At 36.4% G+C, this 24,672-nt stretch overlaps 1 long non-coding RNA gene across 1 annotated transcript in view; it reads left to right on the top strand.

The window, feature by feature from the left end:
* The window catches only part of LOC121387348, a 24,873-nt gene extending 6,437 nt beyond the window's left edge, over positions 1–18,436 (top strand). Inside the window, exons 2-3 of the long non-coding RNA XR_005959799.1 lie at positions 14,615–14,792; positions 17,768–18,436. This is a non-coding gene — a long non-coding RNA (uncharacterized LOC121387348). The remainder of the gene's footprint in view (positions 1–14,614; positions 14,793–17,767) is intronic.
* Positions 18,437–24,672: the final 6,236 nt, after the last annotated feature.

The following is a 24,672-nucleotide window of genomic DNA, read 5'->3' as shown; positions in this document are numbered from 1 at the left end:
ATGTGATGTATCCCAGTTCTCTAACACGGGTGAGTTTATTGAACATTATAACCAGTACAAATGTGATGTATCCCAGTTCTCTAACACGGGTGAGTTTATTGTTTATTAAACATTATAACCAGTACAAATGTGATGTATCCCAGTTCTCTAACACGGGTGAATTTATTGAACATTATAACCAGTACAAATGTGATGTATCCCAGTTCTCTAACACGGGTGAGTTTATTGAACATTATAACCAGTACAAATGTGATGTATCCCAGTTCTCTAACACGGGTGAGTTTATTGAACATTATAACCAGTACAAATGTGATGTATCCCAGTTCTCTAACACGGGTGAATTTATTAAACATTATAACCAGTACAAATGTGATGTATCCCAGTTCTCTAACACGGGTGAGTTTATTGAACATTATAACCAGTACAAATGTGATGTATCCCAGTTCTCTAACACGGGTGAATTTATTAAACATTATAACCAGTACAAATGTGATGTATCCCAGTTCTCTAACACGGGTGAATTTATTAAACATTATAACCAGTACAAATGTGATGTATCCCAGTTCTCTCTATTGAACATTATAACCAGTACAAATGTGATGTATCCCAGGTGAGTTTATTGAACATTATAACCAGTACAAATGTGATGTATCCCAGTTCTCTAACACGGGTGAGTTTATTGAACATTATAACCAGTACAAATGTGATGTATCCCAGTTCTCTAACACGGGTGAGTTTATTGAACATTATAACCAGTACAAATGTGATGTATCCCAGTTCTCTAACACGGGTGAGTTTATTGAACATTATAACCAGTACAAATGTGATGTATCCCAGTTCTCTAACACGGGTGAGTTTATTAAACATTATAACCAGTACAAATGTGATGTATCCCAGTTCTCTAACACGGGTGAGTTTATTAAACATTTAACCAGTAACCAGTACAAATGTGATGTATCCCAGTTCTCTAACACGGGTGAGTTTATTGAACATTATAACCAGTACAAATGTGATGTATCCCAGTTCTCTAACACGGGTGAGTTTATTGAACATTATAACCAGTACAAATGTGATGTATCCCAGTTCTCTAACACGGGTGAGTTTATTGAACATTATAACCAGTACAAATGTGATGTATCCCAGTTCTCTAACACGGGTGAGTTTATTGAACATTATAACCAGTACAAATGTGATGTATCCCAGTTCTCTAACACGGGTGAGTTTATTGAACATTATAACCAGTACAAATGTGATGTATCCCAGTTCTCTAACACGGGTGAATTTATTGAACATTATAACCAGTACAAATGTGATGTATCCCAGTTCTCTAACACGGGTGAGTTTATTGAACATTATAACCAGTACAAATGTGATGTATCCCAGTTCTCTAACACGGGTGTATCCCAGTTCTCTTGAGTTTATTGAACATTATAACCAGTACAAATGTGATGTATCCCAGTTCTCTAACACGGGTGAGTTTATTGAACATTATAACCAGTACAAATGTGATGTATCCCAGTTCTCTAACACGGGTGAGTTTAGAACATTATTACAAATGTTGTATCCCAGTTCTCTAACATGAACATTATAACCAGTACAAATGTGATGTATCCCAGTTCTCTAACACGGGTGAGTTTATTGAACATTATAACCAGTACAAATGTGATGTATCCCAGTTCTCTAACACGGGTGAATTTATTGAACATTATAACCAGTACAAATGTGATGTATCCCAGTTCTCTAACACGGGTGAATTTATTAAACATTATAACCAGTACAAATGTGATGTATCCCAGTTCTCTAACACGGGTGAGTTTATTGAACATTATAACCAGTACAAATGTGATGTATCCCAGTTCTCTAACACGGGTGAGTTTATTGAACATTATAACCAGTACAAATGTGATGTATCCCAGTTCTCTAACACGGGTGAGTTTATTGAACATTATAACCAGTACAAATGTGATGTATCCCAGTTCTCTAACACGGGTGAGTTTATTGAACATTATAACCAGTACAAATGTGATGTATCCCAGTTCTCTAACACGGGTGAGTTTATTGAACATTATAACCAGTACAAATGTGATGTATCCCAGTTCTCTAACACGGGTGAGTTTATTGAACATTATAACCAGTACAAATGTGATGTATCCCAGTTCTCTAACACGGGTGATTTATTGAACATTATAACCAGTACAAATGTGATGTATCCCAGTTCTCTAACACGGGTGAGTTTATTGAACATTATAACCAGTACAAATGTGATGTATCCCAGTTCTCTAACACGGGTGAGTTTATTGAACATTATAACCAGTACAAATGTGATGTATCCCAGTTCTCTAACACGGGTGAGTTTATTGAACATTATAACCAGTACAAATGTGATGTATCCCAGTTCTCTAACACGGGTGAGTTTTATTGAACATTATAACCAGTACAAATGTGATGTATCCCAGTATAACCAGTACAAATGTGATGTATCCCAGTTCTCTAACACGGGTGAGTTTATTGAACATTATAACCAGTACAAATGTGATGTATCCCAGTTCTCTAACACGGGTGAGTTTATTGAACATTATAACCAGTACAAATGTGATGTATCCCAGTTCTCTAACACGGGTGAGTTTATTGAACATTATAACATCTAGTTCTCTAACACAAATGTGATGTATCCCAGTTCTCTAACACGGGTGAGTTTATTAAACATTATAACCAGTACAAATGTGATGTATCCCAGTTCTCTAACACGGGTGAGTTTATTGAACATTATAACCAGTACAAATGTGATGTATCCCAGTTCTCTAACACGGGTGAATTTATTGAACATTATAACCAGTACAAATGTGATGTATCCCAGTTCTCTAACACGGGTGAATTTATTAAACATTATAACCAGTACAAATGTGATGTATCCCAGTTCTCTAACACGGGTGAGTTTATTTGAACATTATAACCAGTACAAATGTGATGTATCCCAGTTCTCTAACACGGGTGAGTTTATTGTTTATAACCAACATTAGTTTAACCAGTACAAATGTGATGTATCCCAGTTCTCTAACACGGGTGAGTTTATTAAACATTATAACCAGTACAAATGTGATGTATCCCAGTTCTCTAACACGGGTGAATTTATTAAACATTATAACCAGTACAAATGTGATGTATCCCAGTTCTCTAACACGGGTGAGTTCTTTAGTTTTGAACATTATAACCAGTACAAATGTGATGTATCCCAGTTCTCTAACACGGGTGAGTTTTATTGAACATTATAACCAGTACAAATGTGATGTATCCCAGTTCTCTAACACGGGTGAGTTTATTGAACATTATAACCAGTACAAATGTGATGTATCCCAGTTCTCTAACACGGGTGAGTTTATTGAACATTATAACCAGTACAAATGTGATGTATCCCAGTTCCCAGTTCTCTAACACGGGTGATGTTTATTGAACATTATAACCAGTACAAATGTGATGTATCCCAGTTCTCTAACACGGGTGAGTTTATTGAACATTATAACCAGTACAAATGTGATGTATCCCAGTTCTCTAACACGGGTGAGTTTATTGAACATTATAACCAGTACAAATGTGATGTATCCCAGTTCTCTAACACGGGTGAGTTTATTGAACATTATAACCAGTACAAATGTGATGTATCCCAGTTCTCTAACACGGGTGAAGTTTATTAAACATTATAACCAGTACAAATGTGATGTATCCCAGTTCTCTAACACGGGTGAGTTTATTGAACATTATAACCAGTACAAATGTGATGTATCCCAGTTCTCTAACACGGGTGAGTTTATTGAACATTATAACCAGTACAAATGTGATGTATCCCAGTTCTCTAACACGGGTGAGTTTATTAAACATTATAACCAGTACAAATGTGATGTATCCCAGTTCTCTAACACGGGTGAGTTTATTGAACATTATAACCAGTACAAATGTGATGTATCCCAGTTCTCTAACCAGTTTATTCATTCTAACCAGTACAAATGTGATGTATCCCAGTTCTCTGAGTTTATTGAACATTATAACCAGTACAAATGTGATGTATCCCAGTTCTCTAACACGGGTGAATTTATTGAACATTATAACCAGTACAAATGTGATGTATCCCAGTTCTCTAACACGGGTGAGTTTATTGAACATTATAACCAGTACAAATGTGATGTATCCCAGTTCTCTAACACGGGTGAATTTATTAAACATTATAACCAGTACAAATGTGATGTATCCCAGTTCTCTAACCAGTTCTCTAACAGTACAAATGTGATGTATCCCAGTTTCTAACACGGGTGAGTTTATTGAACATTATAACCAGTACAAATGTGATGTATCCCAGTTCTCTAACACGGGTGAGTTTATTGAACATTATAACCAGTACAAATGTGATGTATCCCAGTTCTCTAACACGGTGTGAGTTCTTTATTGAACATTATAACCAGTACAAATGTGATGTATCCCAGTTCTCTAACACGGGTGAGTTTATTGAACATTATAACCAGTACTAACACAAATGTGATGTATCCCAGTTCTCTAACACGGGTGAGTTTATTGAACATTATAACCAGTACAAATGTGATGTATCCCAGTTCTCTAACACGGGTGAGTTTATTAAACATTATAACCAGTACAAATGTGATGTATCCCAGTTCTCTAACACGGGTGAGTTTATTAAACATTATAACCAGTACAAATGTGATGTATCCCAGTTCTCTAACACGGGTGAGTTTATTGAACATTATAACCAGTACAAATGTGATGTATCCCAGTTCTCTAACACGGGTGAGTTTATTGAACATTATAACCAGTACAAATGTGATGTATCCCAGTTCTCTAACACGGGTGAATTTATTGAACATTATAACCAGTACAAATGTGATGTATCCCAGTTCTCTAACACGGGTGAGTTTATTAAACATTATAACCAGTACAAATGTGATGTATCCCAGTTCTCTAACACGGGTGAGTTTATTAAACATTATAACCAGTACAAATGTGATGTATCCCAGTTCTCTAACACGGGTGAGTTTATTAAACATTATAACCAGTACAAATGTGATGTATCCCAGTTCTCTAACACGGGTGAGTTTATTGAACATTATAACCAGTACAAATGTGATGTATCCCAGTTCTCTAACACGGGTGAGTTTATTGAACATTATAACCAGTACAAATGTGATGTATCCCAGTTCTCTAACACGGGTGAGTTTATTAAACATTATAACCAGTACAAATGTGATGTATCCCAGTTCTCTAACACGGGTGAGTTTATTAAACATTATAACCAGTACAAATGTGATGTATCCCAGTTCTCTAACACGGGTGAATTTATTGAACATTATAACCAGTACAAATGTGATGTATCCCAGTTCTCTAACACGGGTGAGTTTATTAAACATTATAACCAGTACAAATGTGATGTATCCCAGTTCTCTAACACGGTGAGTTTATTGAACATTATAACCAGTACAAATGTGATGTATAACGGGTGAGTTTATTGAACATTAACCAGTACAAATGTGATGTATCCCAGTTCTCTAACACGGGTGAGTTTATTGAACATTATAACCAGTACAAATGTGATGTATCCCAGTTCTCTAACACGGGTGACGGGTGTTTATTGAACATTATAACCAGTACAAATGTGATGTATCCCAGTTCTCTAACACGGGTGAGTTTATTGAACATTATAACCAGTACAAATGTGATGTATCCCAGTTCTCTAACACGGGTGAGTTTATTGAACATTATAACCAGTACAAATGTGATGTATCCCAGTTCTCTAACACGGGTGAGTTTATTGAACATTATAACCAGTACAAATGTGATGTATCCCAGTTCTCTAACACAAATGTGATGTATCCCAGTTCTCTTGAATTTATTGAACATTATAACCAGTACAAATGTGATGTATCCCAGTTCTCTAACACGGGTGAATTTATTGAACATTATAACCAGTACAAATGTGATGTATCCCAGTTCTCTAACACGGGTGAATTTATTAAACATTATAACCAGTACAAATGTGATGTATCCCAGTTCTCTAACACGGGTGAGTTTATTGAACATTATAACCAGTACAAATGTGATGTATCCCAGTTCTCTAACACGGGTGAGTTTATTAAACATTATAACCAGTACAAATGTGATGTATCCCAGTTCTCTAACACGGGTGAATTTATTGAACATTATAACCAGTACAAATGTGATGTATCCCAGTTCTCTAACACGGGTGAGTTTATTAAACATTATAACCAGTACAAATGTGATGTATCCCAGTTCTCTAACACGGGTGAGTTTATTGAACATTATAACCAGTACAAATGTGATGTATCCCAGTTCTCTAACACGGGTGAGTTTATTGAACATTATAACCAGTACAAATGTGATGTATCCCAGTTCTCTAACACGGGTGAGTTTATTGAACATTATAACCAGTACAAATGTGATGTATCCCAGTTCTCTAACACGGGTGAGTTTATTAAACATTATAACCAGTACAAATGTGATGTATCCCAGTTCTCTAACACGGGTGAATTTATTGAACATTATAACCAGTACAAATGTGATGTATCCCAGTTCTCTAACACGGGTGAGTTTATTAAACATTATAACCAGTACAAATGTGATGTATCCCAGTTCTCTAACACGGGTGAGTTTATTAAACATTATAACCAGTACAAATGTGATGTATCCCAGTTCTCTAACACGGGTGAACGGGTGAGTTTATTAAACATTATAACCAGTACAAATGTGATGTATCCCAGTTCTCTAACACGGGTGAGTTTATTGAACATTATAACCAGTACAAATGTGATGTATCCCAGTTCTCTAACACGGGTGAGTTTATTAAACATTATAACCAGTACAAATGTGATGTATCCCAGTTCTCTAACACGGGTGAGTTTATTAAACATTATAACCAGTACAAATGTGATGTATCCCAGTTCTCTAACACGGGTGAGTTTATTGAACATTATAACCAGTACAAATGTGATGTATCCCAGTTCTCTAACACGGGTGAGTTTATTAAACATTATAACCAGTACAAATGTGATGTATCCCAGTTCTCTAACACGGGTGAGTTTATTGAACATTATAACCAGTACAAATGTGATGTATCCCAGTTCTCTAACACGGGTGAGTTTATTGAACATTATAACCAGTACAAATGTGATGTATCCCAGTTCTCTAACACGGGTGAGTTTATTGAACATTATAACCAGTACAAATGTGATGTATCCCAGTTCTCTAACACGGGTGAGTTTATTAAACATTATAACCAGTACAAATGTGATGTATCCCAGTTCTCTAACACGGGTGAGTTTATTATTGAACATTATAACCAGTACAAATGTGATGTATCCCAGTTCTCTAACACGGGTGAGTTTATTGAACATTATAACCAGTACAAATGTGATGTATCCCAGTTCTCTAACACGGGTGAGTTTATTGAACATTATAACCAGTACAAATGTGATGTATCCCAGTTCTCTAACACGGGTGAATTTATTGAACATTATAACCAGTACAAATGTGATGTATCCCAGTTCTCTAACACGGGTGAATTTATTAAACATTATAACCAGTACAAATGTGATGTATCCCAGTTCTCTAACACGGGTGAGTTTATTGAACATTATAACCAGTACAAATGTGATGTATCCCAGTTCTCTAACACGGGTGAGTTTATTGAACATTATAACCAGTACAAATGTGATGTATCCCAGTTCTCTAACACGGGTGAGTTTATTGAACATTATAACCAGTACAAATGTGATGTATCCCAGTTCTCTAACACGGGTGAGTTTATTGAACATTATAACCAGTACAAATGTGATGTATCCCAGTTCTCTAACACGGGTGAATTTATTAAACATTATAACCAGTACAAATGTGATGTATCCCAGTTCTCTAACACGGGGTGAGTTTATTGAACATTATAACCAGTACAAATGTGATGTATCCCAGTTCTCTAACACAGTTGAACATTATAACCAGTACAAATGTGATGTATCCCAGTTCTCTAACACGGGTGAGTTTATTAAACATTATAACCAGTACAAATGTGATGTATCCCAGTTCTCTAACACGGGTGAATTTATTAAACATTATAACCAGTACAAATGTGATGTATCCCAGTTCTCTAACACGGGTGAATTTATTGAACATTATAACCAGTACAAATGTGATGTATCCCAGTTCTCTAACACGGGTGAGTTTATTGAACATTATAACCAGTACAAATGTGATGTATCCCAGTTCTCTAACACGGGTGAGTTTATTGAACATTATAACCAGTACAAATGTGATGTATCCCAGTTCTCTAACACGGGTGAGTTTATTAAACATTATAACCAGTACAAATGTGATGTATCCCAGTTCTCTAACACGGGTGAATTTATTAAACATTATAACAGTACAAATGTGATGTATCCCAGTTCTCTAACACGGGTGAATTTATTAAACATTATAACCAGTACAAATGTGATGTATCTAACCAGTTCTGAACTATAAGTTTATTGAACATTATAACCAGTACAAATGTGATGTATCCCAGTTCTCTAACACGGGTGTTTATTGAACATTATAACCAGTACAAATGTGATGTATCCCAGTTCTCTCTAACGGGTGAGTTTATTAAACATTATAACCAGTACAAATGTGATGTATCCCAGTTCTCTAACACGGGTGAGTTTATTGAACATTATAACCAGTACAAATGTGATGTATCCCAGTTCTCTAACACGGGTGAGTTTATTGAACATTATAACCAGTACAAATGTGATGTATCCCAGTTCTCTAACACGGGTGAGTTTATTGAACATTATAACCAGTACAAATGTGATGTATCCCAGTTCTCTAACACGGGTGAATTTATTGAACATTATAACCAGTACAAACGTGTATTACAAATGTGATGTATCCCAGTTCTCTAACACGGGTGAACATTATAACCAGTACAAATGTGATGTATCCCAGTTCTCTAACACGGGTGAGTTTATTGAACATTATAACCAGTACAAATGTGATGTATCCCAGTTCTCTAACACGGGTGAGTTTATTGAACATTATAACCAGTACAAATGTGATGTATCCCAGTTCTCTAACACGGGTGAGTTTATTAAACATTATAACCAGTACAAATGTGATGTATCCCAGTTCTCTAACACGGGTGAGTTTATTAAACATTATAACCAGTACAAATGTGATGTATCCCAGTTCTCTAACACGGGTGAATTTATTAAACATTATAACCAGTACAAATGTGATGTATCCCAGTTCTCTAACACGGGTGAGTTTATTGAACATTATAACCAGTACAAATGTGATGTATCCCAGTTCTCTAACACGGGTGAGTTTATTGAACATTATAACCAGTACAAATGTGATGTATCCCAGTTCTCTAACACGGGTGAGTTTATTAAACATTATAACCAGTACAAATGTGATGTATCCCAGTTCTCTAACACGGGTGAATTTATTAAACATTATAACCAGTACAAATGTGATGTATCCCAGTTCTCTAACACGGGTGAGTATCCCAGTTCTTTATTGAACATTATAACCAGTACAAATGTGATGTATCCCAGTTCTCTAACACGGGTGAATTTATTGAACATTATAACCAGTACAAATGTGATGTATCCCAGTTCTCTAACACGGGTGAGTTTATTGAACATTATAACCAGTACAAATGTGATGTATCCCAGTTCTCTAACACGGGTGAGTTTATTGAACATTATAACCAGTACAAATGTGATGTATCCCAGTTCTCTAACACGGGTGAGTTTATGAACATTATAACCAGTACAAATGTGATGTATCCCAGTTCTCTAACACGGGTGAATTTATTGAACATTATAACCAGTACAAATGTGATGTATCCCAGTTCTCTAACACGGGTGATTTATTAAACATTATAACCAGTACAAATGTGATGTATCCCAGTTCTCTAACACGGGTGAGTTTATTAAACATTATAACCAGTACAAATGTGATGTATCCCAGTTCTCTAACACGGGTGACATTTATTGATGTAACATTATAACCAGTACAAATGTGATGTATCCCAGTTCTCTAACACGGGTGAGTTTATTGAACATTATAACCAGTACAAATGTGATGTATCCCAGTTCTCTAACACGGGTGAGTTTATTAAACATTATAACCAGTACAAATGTGATGTATCCCAGTTCTCTAACACAGTACAAATGGATGTATCCCAGTTCTCTAACACGAGTGAATTTATTGAACATTATAACCAGTACAAATGTGATGTATCCCAGTTCTCTAACACGGGTGAATTTATTAAACATTATAACCAGTACAAATGTGATGTATCCCAGTTCTCTAACACGGGTGAATTTATTAAACATTATAACCAGTACAAATGTGATGTATCCCAGTTCTCTAACACGGGTGAGTTTATTGAACATTATAACCAGTACAAATGTGATGTATCCCAGTTCTCTAACACGGGTGAGTTTATTGAACATTATAACCAGTACAAATGTGATGTATCCCAGTTCTCTAACACGGGTGAGTTTATTAAACATTATAACCAGTACAAATGTGATGTATCCCAGTTCTCTAACACGGGTGAGTTTATTAAACATTATAACCAGTACAAATGTGATGTATCCCAGTTCTCTAACACGGGTGAGTTTATTGAACATTATAACCAGTACAAATGTGATGTATCCCAGTTCTCTAACACGGGTGAGTTTATTAAACATTATAACCAGTACAAATGTGATGTATCCCAGTTCTCTAACACGGGTGAGTTTATTGAACATTATAACCAGTACAAATGTGATGTATCCCAGTTTCTCTAACACGGGTGACGGGTGAGTTTATTGAACATATAACCAGTACAAATGTGATGTATCCCAGTTCTCTAACACGGGTGAGTTTATTGAACATTATAACCAGTACAAATGTGATGTATCCCAGTTCTCTAACACGGGTGAGTTTATTGAACATTATAACCAGTACAAATGTGATGTATCCCAGTTCTCTAACACGGGTGAATTTATTGAACATTATAACCAGTACAAATGTGATGTATCCCAGTTCTCTAACACGGGTGAGTTTATTGAACATTATAACCAGTACAAATGTGATGTATCCCAGTTCTCTAACACGGGTGAGTTTATTGAACATTATAACCAGTACAAATGTGATGTATCCCAGTTCTCTAACACGGGTGAGTTTATTGAACATTATAACCAGTACAAATGTGATGTATCCCAGTTCTCTAACACGGGTGAATTTATTGAACATTATAACCAGTACAAATGTGATGTATCCCAGTTCTCTAACACGGGTGAAGTTTATTAAACATTATAACCAGTACAAATGTGATGTATCCCAGTTCTCTAACACGGGTGAATTTATTGAACATTATAACCAGTACAAATGTGATGTATCCCAGTTCTCTAACACGGGTGAATTTATTGAACATTATAACCAGTACAAATGTGATGTATCCCAGTTCTCTAACACGGGTGAGTTTATTGAACATTATAACCAGTACAAATGTGATGTATCCCAGTTCTCTAACACGGGTGAATTTATTGAACATTATAACCAGTACAAATGTGATGTATCCCAGTTCTCTAACACGGGTGAGTTTATTGAACATTATAACCAGTACAAATGTGATGTATCCCAGTTCTCTAACACGGGTGAGTTTATTGAACATTATAACCAGTACAAATGTGATGTATCCCAGTTCTCTAACACGGGTGAGTTTATTGAACATTATAACCAGTACAAATGTGATGTATCCCAGTTCTCTAACACGGGTGAGTTTATTAAACATTATAACCAGTACAAATGTGATGTATCCCAGTTCTCTAACACGGGTGAGTTTATTAAACATTATAACCAGTACAAATGTGATGTATCCCAGTTCTCTAACACGGGTGAGTTTATTAACATTATAACCAGTACAAATGTGATGTATCCCAGTTCTGTAACACGGGTGAGTTTATTAAACATTATAACCAGTACAAATGTGATGTATCCCAGTTCTCTAACACAGTACAAATGGTGAGTTCTTTATTAAACATTATAACCAGTACAAATGTGATGTATCCCAGTTCTCTAACACGGGTGAGTTTATTAAACATTATAACCAGTACAAATGTGATGTATCCCAGTTCTCTAACACGGGTGAGTTTATTAAACATTATAACCAGTACAAATGTGATGTATCCCAGTTCTCTAACACGGGTGTTCTCTAACACGGGTGAGTTTATTGAACATTATAACCAGTACAAATGTGATGTATCCCAGTTCTCTAACACGGGTGAGTTTATTGAACATTATAACCAGTACAAATGTGATGTATCCCAGTTCTCTAACACGGTATCCCAGTTCTCTAACACGGAGTGAGTTTATTGAACATTATAACCAGTACAAATGTGATGTATCCCAGTTCTCTAACACGGGTGAGTTTATTAAACATTATAACCAGTACAAATGTGATGTATCCCAGTTCTCTAACACGGGTGAGTTTATTAAACATTATAACCAGTACAAATGTGATGTATCCCAGTTCTCTAACACGGGTGAGTTTATTAACCAGAACATTATAACCAGTTTCAAGGTAACACAAGTATACAAAAGGGAAAAAGATTACGTCCCAAAACTGGGATATAAAAGCAATACAAGCATAAAGCCGGAAGATATTTGTTATACCTTTGGAAGTTATGTTAGAGAGCTTTTCATACCCACTGAGGATACTGATTATGATCGATCATTTATAGACTAGATCAGTAATTCTCTTTCTCTTAATGAAGAATATGAGACTTCTCTACACAAACAATACAAAACGCTGCGTCTCTCCTTATTAATCCATTCACATATGATGAAATATTAGGTTAAGGGACCTAAAACTGACAAAGCACCAGGACCTGATGGCTTAGGTCAGGTCATAGGGCTTTACGTGCACATTCAGAGCAAGCTGTTGTAGCGCACGCCTGATGGCTTAGGTCAGGTCATAGGGCTTTACGTGCACATTCAGAGCAAGCTGTTGTAGCGCACGCCTGATGGCTTAGGTCAGGTCATAGGACTTTACGTGCACTTTCAGAGCAAGCTGTTGTAGCGCACGCCTGATGGCTTAGGTCGGGTCATAGGGCTTTACGTGCACATTCAGAGAAAGCTGTTGTAGCGCACGCCTGATGGCTTAGTAAATAAACATCTTAAATGCTCGGGAAGATGATTAATCAAACATGTTTTTAGTAAATGAACATCTTAAATACTCAGGAAGTTGATTAATCGAACATGTGGTACTAGATGAAATAAAATTGCATACATTTTTACCAAGATCAAACTATTTTGTTTTGTTACAACAAACACCAATCACATGACTTGTGGTGTTCACTTCTATACCAAAAGTTGGGTGCACCTTAAACTTTTACCCAGCCGGAAGTTATTTTGTTTAGTACTACCTATAAGTTTATAGCAAAACGTATACGGGCTCAAACTCTCAAGAAGCAAATACACTCCAGTGAACCAATGCTAACAGAAACATAACTCAAATCTAGACTCTACCTATCTCGATACAATTAGATCTGATAAAGAATACAGATTATGGAAATTTGCTTTAGCAAACACATATAAATTTCATGATATCACTAGACTTAAATATAGTTATCATTATCATTATCATTAAAATCAAAATAATGCTTATAATATGGCACGGTTGCTCATGATATAATTAAACGTGTTCATATCATGTCAATTAAACCTTAACGGAAGAAATATTATGTTTAATAGAGTATGCGAGTTACTTGATCTAGAATTATTTGTGAAATTATGGTTAGAAGAAGATTTGTTTTTGAGTTTCGTACTAGGTTGATTGACTGCAGACTGTGAATTCTGTGTAAATTACAATGTGTGGGGGAATACAATGTTAATGGTTAGCTATACACTACGAAGTTGGAATAATCTTCTTCGACAGCCTTAATTATGAGTAATGTTGTTATTAGTTAGCATTAGTTGGACAATGTTATCATGCATATTTTATATCTATTGATACTAAATTATTCCTATATTCTGTCATATTTTTGTGAATCATTTATCAATCTCCATTTTAAGGAGGAAATGGAGAATATCTATCAATAGATCTTAAAAAGGACGAAATATTGGATCTAATTCAAATAAATTGAAAGATACACATTTTATTTTAAATGGTTTTAATGGAAACATATTTTTTTTAAGCTTTAACATTTAAGTATGTAAAACAGTTATGTCACAAAACTGTAATGTCTATTCAAAATGCAGAAGTATGAAAAAGGGGTTAATTGTTACACACAAGACATAAATCCGATCTTAAGAATTTTAAACGTTGACGATATAATTATTTCAAGAACTTTATTTTAATAAACAATTTGAAATAGAAATTTGAGAGACAGAGAGAGAGAGAGAGAGAGAGAGAGAGAGAGAGAGAGAGAGAGAGAGAGAGAGAGAGAGAGAGAGAGAGAGAGAGAGAGAGAGAGACTGTCTCACTGACAAACATAATAATGTTTATTACCACTATCTTGTTTATTGATAATTAATACAGTGGTAATTTCTATAATTGCATTTTCAGCTACGCACTTAATCTTAAGGGTACCGACACCTTTCTCACAGTACTGATTGATGGTGAGTTTGATGAGCCATGTCGAGTTCGCATCATCGTCATGAACGAAACAAAACGCCACTTTAAAACCAAGACGATGTTGAAATATTTAGAAATTAAGATTTCGTTCAGATTGAATTACGTTCAGGTAGGATATCTGGGTTTTTTGGATTTGTTTGGTTGTTGTTTTTCTCAGTAGGATTTATTACCTTATCTGTCTTGTTTTCTCAGTACAGTAAACAATTCTCCAATGCATGTGTGTAATAAGTACCATAATTGTTTGAATAAATTTGTACATATATTCGTAGATAGGAAACCGGTAATTTTTGTTCCTTTTGTAATAAAGGATCTTTTATATGCACCATCCCAGATGCAGGATAGCACATGCCACGGCTTTTGATATACCAGTCGTGGTGCACTAGCCACCGACGGGGATCGACCACAACAGAGCCTGTGCAATATAAGGGTCATTGTCACACTACCTGCCAATTCCACATAGATAAGACGCAAAGAAAATGTTTTGATGGAACCTTATCTAAACTTCAGTTTCGACTGCCAATATCGTACTGACAACATTGCACTCAATTTTCAGATACTTTATTTGGTCTCCACTGACTGTATCGAGATTTTCGGTTTTTCATTCGTTCCGGAGTTGAATTGGAAATTTCTGGAGTTGAAAATAAGGTTTTGAAAATGAAACTGCAAATCTACCATAATCTATGAAGAGGTGAAAAGAGGTATTCTGTGCCAAATTGTGCCACACCCCTTACTACCACCCAACTACGCCATGAACTGTGTAATACACATCAACAAGGGGAGGGCTAGAGAGGACTGTGTGTAATACATATCAACACGGGGGGGGGGGGGGGGGGGACTAGAGAGGACTGTGTAATACACATGAACAAGGAGAGGGCTAGAGAGGACTGCGTGCAATACATATCAACAGGGAAAGGGCTAGAGAATACTACGTGTAGTACATATCAACACGGGAAGAGCTAGAGAGAACCACCCAACAATGCTATGGAAAAGCACCACCGTGCGCTTAACCCTTCACCACCTTTTTGACTCTCGATCACCATCCACCAAACCATCACCATTAAACCTCCAAAAATAAGGTTTCAAACTCGAGTCATCTTTTTATTATTGACACAGCAGGTCACATCGAAAACGCAAATGAAGCTTTGTATAGTTTTGTATAGTTATATGCAGTACGAGATCTTACACAGAGCTTTCAGTAAGAATGAACTCTTTGCCAATGTAGTTCACATAATTTGAAATGTCTAGTAACTTTTTTGGGCTCACTTATCATTCCAATGAATTGGTTTATCGTATACCAGCATTGATACACTGACTCGGGCCATGTGTATCAGTTTATTCCAACACAATACATCAAGGTCAAGTAAACTTCATCCTCATCTTCGTCTACATCAGTAATCTTCCCTGGGTACGGCTGATTTCGATATTCGACAATACACCAACCGTCGATATTTTCCTGGGTAAACGCTTCATATACATTTGGCACCGGCTGAGGCATAGGCCCTCTATTCGAAAGCACTGATTGATTTACACCACAAAACAAATGTGCTCGCAGTTCATAGCAGTCGCATATTTTCGGCCATGAACAGAAACAGGAAAGGTTGCTTGAAGTGAATAACTCATGAATGGCCTTCGTACCAGGGATACCATTTATCTTCAGTGGGATCTCCTCTTCTACGTCCAGGATCAATTATTGCACAACATAATACAATTTTACAGACGATGTCGATTGGAGTTTTTCAAACATGGATCTGACGGTAGGTATATCATTTCCGAGGGCGACGTTATGATCGGCGGCGAGCTTTAGGGCAGCTCCCACCCCATTCACCGCACCCATGCCGTGTCCGGCTTCACTGAAGTTCCAGCAAATGCGTTTGAATGCACGGTGTCTCATCTTCTCAGTCATAAGATAGAAATTTGTGTGTTTCCTGTATTGAGTTGTCGGGACATCACTGATGACAAACAATGTGCCTATACCAAGTGACCGCAGGTCCTCTAATACAAAACATTTTAAAATATTAAAAAGTGATGTATTTTTATTGCAGACAGTACATATTACATTTCACAATGACAACATATTAATTCCAAACCTCTTGATTGCTGTTTTAATGGAATATAAATATAACTCTATTTTCAAAACACGGATGAAATCAGGGCAACCAAATTTTTGGAGGGGCATCCTCAATGTGAACCCATACTTGTCCTCCGGGCAAGAAACCAGAATCCTTAAAATTGAGCACCGCGAATAGAATAGTATATGTTTTGAATACGTTTGATGAATTTATGCTGGTGACATTGATAGTAACCAAAAATAGGAAGACACGTCTCTCTTAGACAAAATCTTGTTCATTTTCACGTGCAACTCCGGAACGAAACAAAAGTTCTGGAGTTGCAATTTTTATACTTTGATTCATAAAATTCCTGTTTGCAACCCTGATTGCATTCGAGGCAGAAAACAAAGAAACAATCTCCCACTTTCGACACAATTTGGGAAACAAAATGAACTGAAAGTAATGTTTTCCGAGATAACTGCGTTCCGGAGTTGAAGAGCAATAAAAATATGCAAGTCTTATCAAAAGTTGAGGTCAGTTTGCGCCAAGAATATCAAAAATTTGGAATGAAATCCACCCTGATTTGTTTTTAATATGGAAGCAACAAGAACTTACTGAGAGTCACGTGATAGTTTAGTTCACTTTAACACCGCCGTGAGATATTTTAGTTATTTCATTCCGAAGTTGCAAAAAATTACCAACCTTCTTGTTACACAGTAAAAACATTTTCTAGAAATCATAATACTAACATATTAATCATAATATTATTATCTGAACTGTTACAGGCGCATGTTTAGAATTTTGGCTGGCAAAAACGTTAAGAAATCTGTGAAATGGCTCACGAATGTGACCTTTTTATGATTCTAATAAATACTTTTTTTTCGTGTTATTTTTTATTCTGCCTTTGCATATAGTCTTGTACTTGTAGTTAGCAGGTATTGTGAGAATGAACCATAAATATTAACGACTTTCTGTTCATGCCTTAAAGTAACAACCTATGACGTCATTTTTTTCCTATTTTTCTTTCTTTTTTAAGGTTAACATGGAAGGCCGTGAAATTAAGTTGCTTCATTATCAGAAGTTCTCTTATACTTCTGTGAGAATAACCTCCTTGCTTGTCGTCGGAAATTTCTACACCAAAACTCTGAAATATGAATATTAACAGAAGTTGAAAACCCCCCACCAATATCTGACGTCTGAGGGAAGTGGAATTTGCGGCTGGGCAACTAATCTGCAGCAGTTAAATTCTCAATACAACGACAATATTTCCAAAATAGTATGACTTTCGCATCGAGCGATACAGCACGTTTCTTGAATTCGCACCACCAATTTGTTTCCGTCTCCATCAATCAATCACAATGTTTCGGCTATTTCTTTGATGTTAAATGTCAGTTACGGGAATAGCGGAAAGGTCGCGACTTTTTACGAGTCTCTCAGTTTCAATTTAATTTATACGTCACACATCAATCTATTACAATCATGTTTATTTCCTTGGGTGGTATACCCAAGCATACATATATATGTGTGCGCGTCTGATTAGCACATTTTGGTAGTAATTACAATAATGTGACATTACATTACTTTATTCTAATTGTATTTTATTATTGCCTTTATTATTATATTGTATTTGTATAATACTATTGTTTCTAATACTGTATTGCATTTTATTAATACCATTGTACTATTGGTTCCTGTAAACCCTATCTTGCCACTACAGTTTATATTAGACCGTGGGCCCACTATACCCCCCTGCCCCCCCCCCCCCCCCCGGGATTTTTCAAGATGAGTATATCTTTGAAGCCTATCCATAGACATATTCAAATCAGCTTGTCTGCAGGCAATCTGTTAGTGGGTGTGCCTGTAGAGCACGTTTGAGTGTAGGCACCCTATTTATTTTTAACAGGGCAAATTTCTGATCACGGTGAATGTTCCATATAATTTTCAAAAATATTTGAAAATAATTCTGGACTATATCACTGCTTTTACTTTAAAGCTGGTTTACTGGTGAATGTATTCCACCAACAAATAATACATTTTTGGCATCTGACTAAGTATAGTGAGTTAATGAATTTGAAATGTCCTGAGTATTACAAACATAGTATATGAAAAAACTGCATGGCAATGTTGAAGTTCTCATCCAGACATATTTTGAACAGGTTTAAGACCAAATTATAAATATTATTCATGCTAAATTACATGTTCATAACCACAAACCACAAAGCAATGCAATATATGTGGTATGGATATAGTACCGGGGGTATACTCACCAGCAAAAGTTACACAGTTCCCGATATACGTAATTATCTATGTACATGTGTATATACACATACCGTACCTAAAACATTCTGATCCTTTTATTATTGTATTGTATTTAATATCTGAAGGCAGCATTACTTAAATATGGTGCAGTACATGCTGTCTAAACTATTTACATGGATATTTTGAATATGTTTATATTGCACACAAGTCTTACAAACATAAAAAGTGAATTTACATACCATTCTAGGCAAGTCTTCATTGCATATACAATTTATCTATCTCACAACAGTTCATCTTACAATAGCTAGTTTTTTGTTGCTTTTTGTAATATTTTAGAATTGCAGTTCTATTTATAAAATGCTTGACTTATGTTTTGGTGTATATAATTGAAATCTACATAGAATATTGTCATGAGGCATTATAAAAATCTAACTTTCATTCCCAATTCTCAATCATTTTATGTGACCCAAATATGATATATGTGAAGTTTACAATTTTCTATTTCTACATCCTTCCTTTTATTCTATAAAGTAGATGTTAATAACAATTACAAAACAATATAATATGAGGTATGAATAATTATATACTTCTCAAAATAAGTTACTAGTAAGCAATGCCAGAAATGTATTAATTTCTATGTATACACATACTTAGGATTGTCTGAAGCTTTTATTATTAAAAAAAACAAACTGACCTGTTTTTTTTCTATAACATATTGAGGCTTCATTATTCAAATATGGTTAAGTATATGGAGTTTATATACTATGTTCGCAAATTTATGAAGATGTCCCTCTGTTCTTAGTACCAGCCAATTATAAGTACCTTTCCTCGGCATGTGTGTTAAAACATTTACAATTCATCTATCTCACAGAAGCTTGTACTATTTTTAAAAACATATTTGTATTTAAATTGTGCTTAATTTATGCTTAGGTTTATATAATTGACATCAGATATAGTCATCAGGCATATCTAGCACTTGACTTTCTTTCCTATTTCAGTCTTATCATCTGACTCAAATATAATGTCTATTATGTTCACAATATTTGTAATTTCTTATTTTTCCTCTGGGCCTTTGCTCTTGTTCCTCCCTCAATATGTCAACAGCTCTTGCACTATCAGATCACGACCCATCCAATTCAGCTTCAGTATTTCGTTGGACATTTCTCAGCCATTTCTATGTGGTTGAGGAATACCCTGAACTTTGTGATGTGACTAATACCATATCAGACCATGGCAATTTGCTCTCTTCCAATTTGCTCTATTGATACAGCATATTTTCAGGGAATATCTACTGGATGGAAGGTTTGCAACTAATCCACAGTAGCATAATAACAGCCTTCGTGGTTTGGCACTAAATTTCTCATGTTAAAGGGGTTCTTCCAAACCACACTTGATCTAAAGAATCCCTACAAAGGTCTTAAGAGACTGGAAGACCTTTTAAATTAAAAAAAGAAAACTCTGCCCTCAGCTTCTTGGGAAGAGGGTTCTATTTGTGAGACAAAGTACATGTTTCAAACGCAAACCATGTCTGGGGTGTTGTAAAGTACACGAGAAGATGCAGAAACAAAGATTATACTTCAATGTCTGTACATTGCTGCCAGTTCACCATCCCAGATACGAATTTGTTTATAAACTCAACTTGGCAACAAGAGGCATCTTATAGATGTGCACAGCATCATTAAGGATGCAGGGAAGACACCAACTAGCAATTCCAGCTGTGCTTGGCATTACTAGCTATGATACCAACAGTGCTTTTATGCAGAATGGAAAACTGGAGGTTTTGAATATTCTCAAGCAACACCAAGACTTCCTTGAAATGTTGTTAGCTCATGAAGTTCAGCAAAAATTGATGTTCATATATTTAAGAAGCAGATCATTTCATATACCTTCTCTATGGGAGTGCAGGTGCGAATAACATACAAAAACATCATGACTTGAGAAATATCTGGAAATGTTTGTTGCCGAACCAAGGATGATAATATTGAACTACAGTAGAGTGTAAATCAGCCTTCTCCACTCTACTCTACATGTATGTATTCACTGAGAATGCTCTGACAATGCACATACAGAGAACAAATTGCCAAGTTGTCATTTGGTATCAGTCATGCCAGGCAGCCCAGGCTATTCCTCAACCAAATTGTCATATGGTTGAGAAATTTTAGAAGGAACACTTGAGATGAAATAGTGATATTATACTATGAGCGCTGATGGACATACTGACGGATGAACCAGAGCAGAGTCTGGAGAAGGAGAATACCAGAAACTGTGAACATGACAGATATATTTTAATTGCATGAAAATGCAAAGGAATATGAAAGGAAGTCAAAACTTTCCTAGACAATATTTGATGTAGAAACTAATTATATACACCTGAACATAAGTTAAGCACAATGTAAATATAAAGGCAAATCTAAAAATATTACAAACGCAGAATAGTATAAGATGAACTTCTGTGAGATAGATGACTTGTACATGTAATGCAAAAGAAATTATGGTAGGTACACAAAACTGATGCTTTAAATTTTTAACACTGGTGTTTAGTAAAGAGGGACATATTCATAATATTGATGCACATACATGTATACTCCACACAATTAATTAAGGGCTAGTAAACTTTCTAATATTATAATATAATTCTTTGTTACTGTCATATTATTTTAGCATGTTTTGGTCATATATATGGCTTCTATACATTGTTTCAGTAAACTTTTACTGGTTATACACGCAAAAAACACTGGGTATTTCACATACTTATGAAACATATTGAAATGAGCATTAGGCAAGTATTTGTTACACATTTGTTCAGAATGTTTTTTGTTATTGTGTTCCCTCAAAATTGTTATTTAAGTCATTAAGTTCAAGAACATGCCACAATGCTGACAACTTTCAACGGAAGAAGTTGTATTTTCCCCCATATTTAAAGAAAAATGCTAAAATAGCTACTGGATCTTAATTAATTTTCTTGAGTATAGTATAGGCAGATATACTGAACCATATTTGAATAATGCTGCCTCAATATATTAAATACAGTGCAATTTTTAATAGTAAAAGGTTCAAGCAGCCCAAAATATGTGTAAATATAGAAAATAATGCATTTCAGGCATTACTTAACTTTTGCCGATGAGTATATCATTATTCATACTACATATTGCATTGTTATTTGGTTTGTTACTATTAACATCTAGTATAGGATGAATATCATTCATTTTGGCCTTATATCTGTTAAAACGTTATATGGATGACAACTTTATCACTATATTTAATTTTTCAATATAGTGTTTTGGGGACATAAAATGTGCAACGGTACCCCCATTCAAATGGCAATATTTTTTTAATCCACCAACATTTTGGCTGCAGACAAGCAGATATTAAATTCATATATAATGAGGTATCTAAAAATACTTGTCTCCAAAAATCCCTGGGGAAGGGGGGGGGGGGGAGAGGTTTCGGTATCTGGCCCATGGACTACCACAGGGTATGTGAAAAGTGATTTGTTTAACATTATTAAATAGTTTCCCCTTATATATTGTAAATATATATGTTGTAATGTTTAAAGGAAGAACGAACTCAAACATGAGCATTATGTGTTGGAAAGATGCATACCCGGACCAGCAACACATACTGACACTTTAACAAATGAAAAACGCGTAAATTGAGAGTTAATAATAAAAAAAACCCACGTAATGTGTCCTTCTAACTGGGGGCAGCCATTTCCTTTTGTTTTTGATGCGTCCGGTACTCTAACTCCTACCAATTTCTGCATGCACAGTGTAAACAAAAACAGTAATTTACGGCAAGGCGCTTCTCTTTGATCAACTTCACTTGTAAAATAAGATAAATAACGTGATAGTATAATAAACTATTTAACTAAATATATACTCTTCAAAAGAAGAAACGCAAAACCACATTGTCGTAACATTTGGAGAATTGATTTAATTATTGAATGGCGAGTCCGATAATTACCAAATGTTGCAGGATTGTTCACAATTCACTCTAGTCCATTGTGAGTAAGTGATAGGACACACCACCAAGGTCAAGGTCGTCTGGAGTCAATACCGGGTGTGGCCTCCGCGTGTGTTGACAACTGCCTGGCACCGCCTGCCCATTGAAGCAACCAGAGTACGGATGACGTCCCGGGGGATGGTGGCCTACTCGGCCTGCAAGGCTGCTGCCAGCTCGGGCAGGGTCTGGGGCTGTGGTTGTCGCTGTCGGAGGCGTCGGTCCAACTCGTCCCATAGATGCTCAATTGGGTTCAAATCCGGTGATTTCGATGGCCAAGGAAGGACATTAATGTTGTTGTTCTGTAGGAAAGCCGTTGTGAGACGTGCTGTGTGAGGCCTGGCGTTGTCATGTTGGAACACTGCGTTGGCGTTGGCCATAACTGGAACGATGTGTGGCCGGAGGATCTGGTCAATGTAGCCCTGTGCATTCAGGTTGCCCTGCACGTGGACCAGGTCAGTTCTGCCAGTGTGTGAGATGGCTGCCCACACCATGACACTACCCCCGCCGAATCTGTCCACTTCCTGCACGCAGTTTGCCGCATAACGTTCACCACGACGCCTATACACGCGACATCTTCCATCATGACGTCGGAGCAGAAATCGGGACTCGTCACTGAACCACACCTGTCTCCATCGCAGTTGAGGCCATTGTCGATGAATCTGGCACCACTGCAGTCGGAGTCGACGGTGTTGTGGTGTTAAGATGACACCTCGAACTGGACGTCTGGCACGAATTCCTACCTCACGTAGGCGGTTCCGTACGGTCTGGTCGGATATCCTGCGCAAACCTGGTATTGCTGCGGCTGTGGAGGTGGCAGTAGTGAATCGTTCCCGAAGGTGGCGTACCCGGATGTAGCGGTCCTGCCCGGGGGTAGTGACCCGTGGTCGACCGGATCTAGGGAGGTCACGTGTTGATCCATGTTGCTGGTAACGGTCCCACAGTCTGGAGATGGTGCTTGGGGACACATGGAATGCCCTGGCAACGGCCGTTCTGGATTCGCCTGCGTCTAGTCGGCCAATGGCATTGTTTTCTCTGCGGTTCACTGAGACGTGGCATGTCCTGGATTGTCAACTGTCGGCCAGATACAGAGGCCATGCAAGCGAACACCCTGCACTTTTATACTGTCGGTGTTCATGTTGCACGTGCAGACAACGCACGTGCAGTGGTGACATGGTTTGCACGTGGCTGCGTTTTTGCGAATATTCACATTTTGGAACTTTATTGTACAGTAGCTGCGTTTTAATCGAATGTAACCGTGGGAATGTGTTTGGGACATGCAATGACCTTATATTCACAAAGCATGAACCGGTAGGAAACATAAAATCGGAGTTATAACCCATTTGTACCCTTTTGCGTTTCTTTTTTTGAAGAGTATATTTCAAGTTGCATTAACAGAACGAAATGGGTTACAGTATTTTTCTCTGTTAAAATAATCAAAAGGAAAAATTAACTCTGTTAGGTCAAGTGATAATTTTCTTCTCTTTGGGAATACGTAATTGGTCAGGTCTGTGATTTTAGATGGGGAAAGTCTACTTAATCAATAGTTTTACAAAACTATTTACAATAATAAACCATGTCCATTGCCATTTAAGGGGCGACAGGTTATTGCTCAATACCGGTATATATATTTTTACTTTGATAAAAGTAATTTATAAAGTTAATTACCATCTTTCTTTAAAT

This window comes from Gigantopelta aegis, chromosome 13, assembly GCF_016097555.1.
Source record: "Gigantopelta aegis isolate Gae_Host chromosome 13, Gae_host_genome, whole genome shotgun sequence".
Taxonomy (NCBI): Eukaryota; Metazoa; Mollusca; class Gastropoda; order Neomphalida; family Peltospiridae; genus Gigantopelta; species Gigantopelta aegis.
This window is presented reverse-complemented; position numbering and strand designations above follow the sequence as displayed.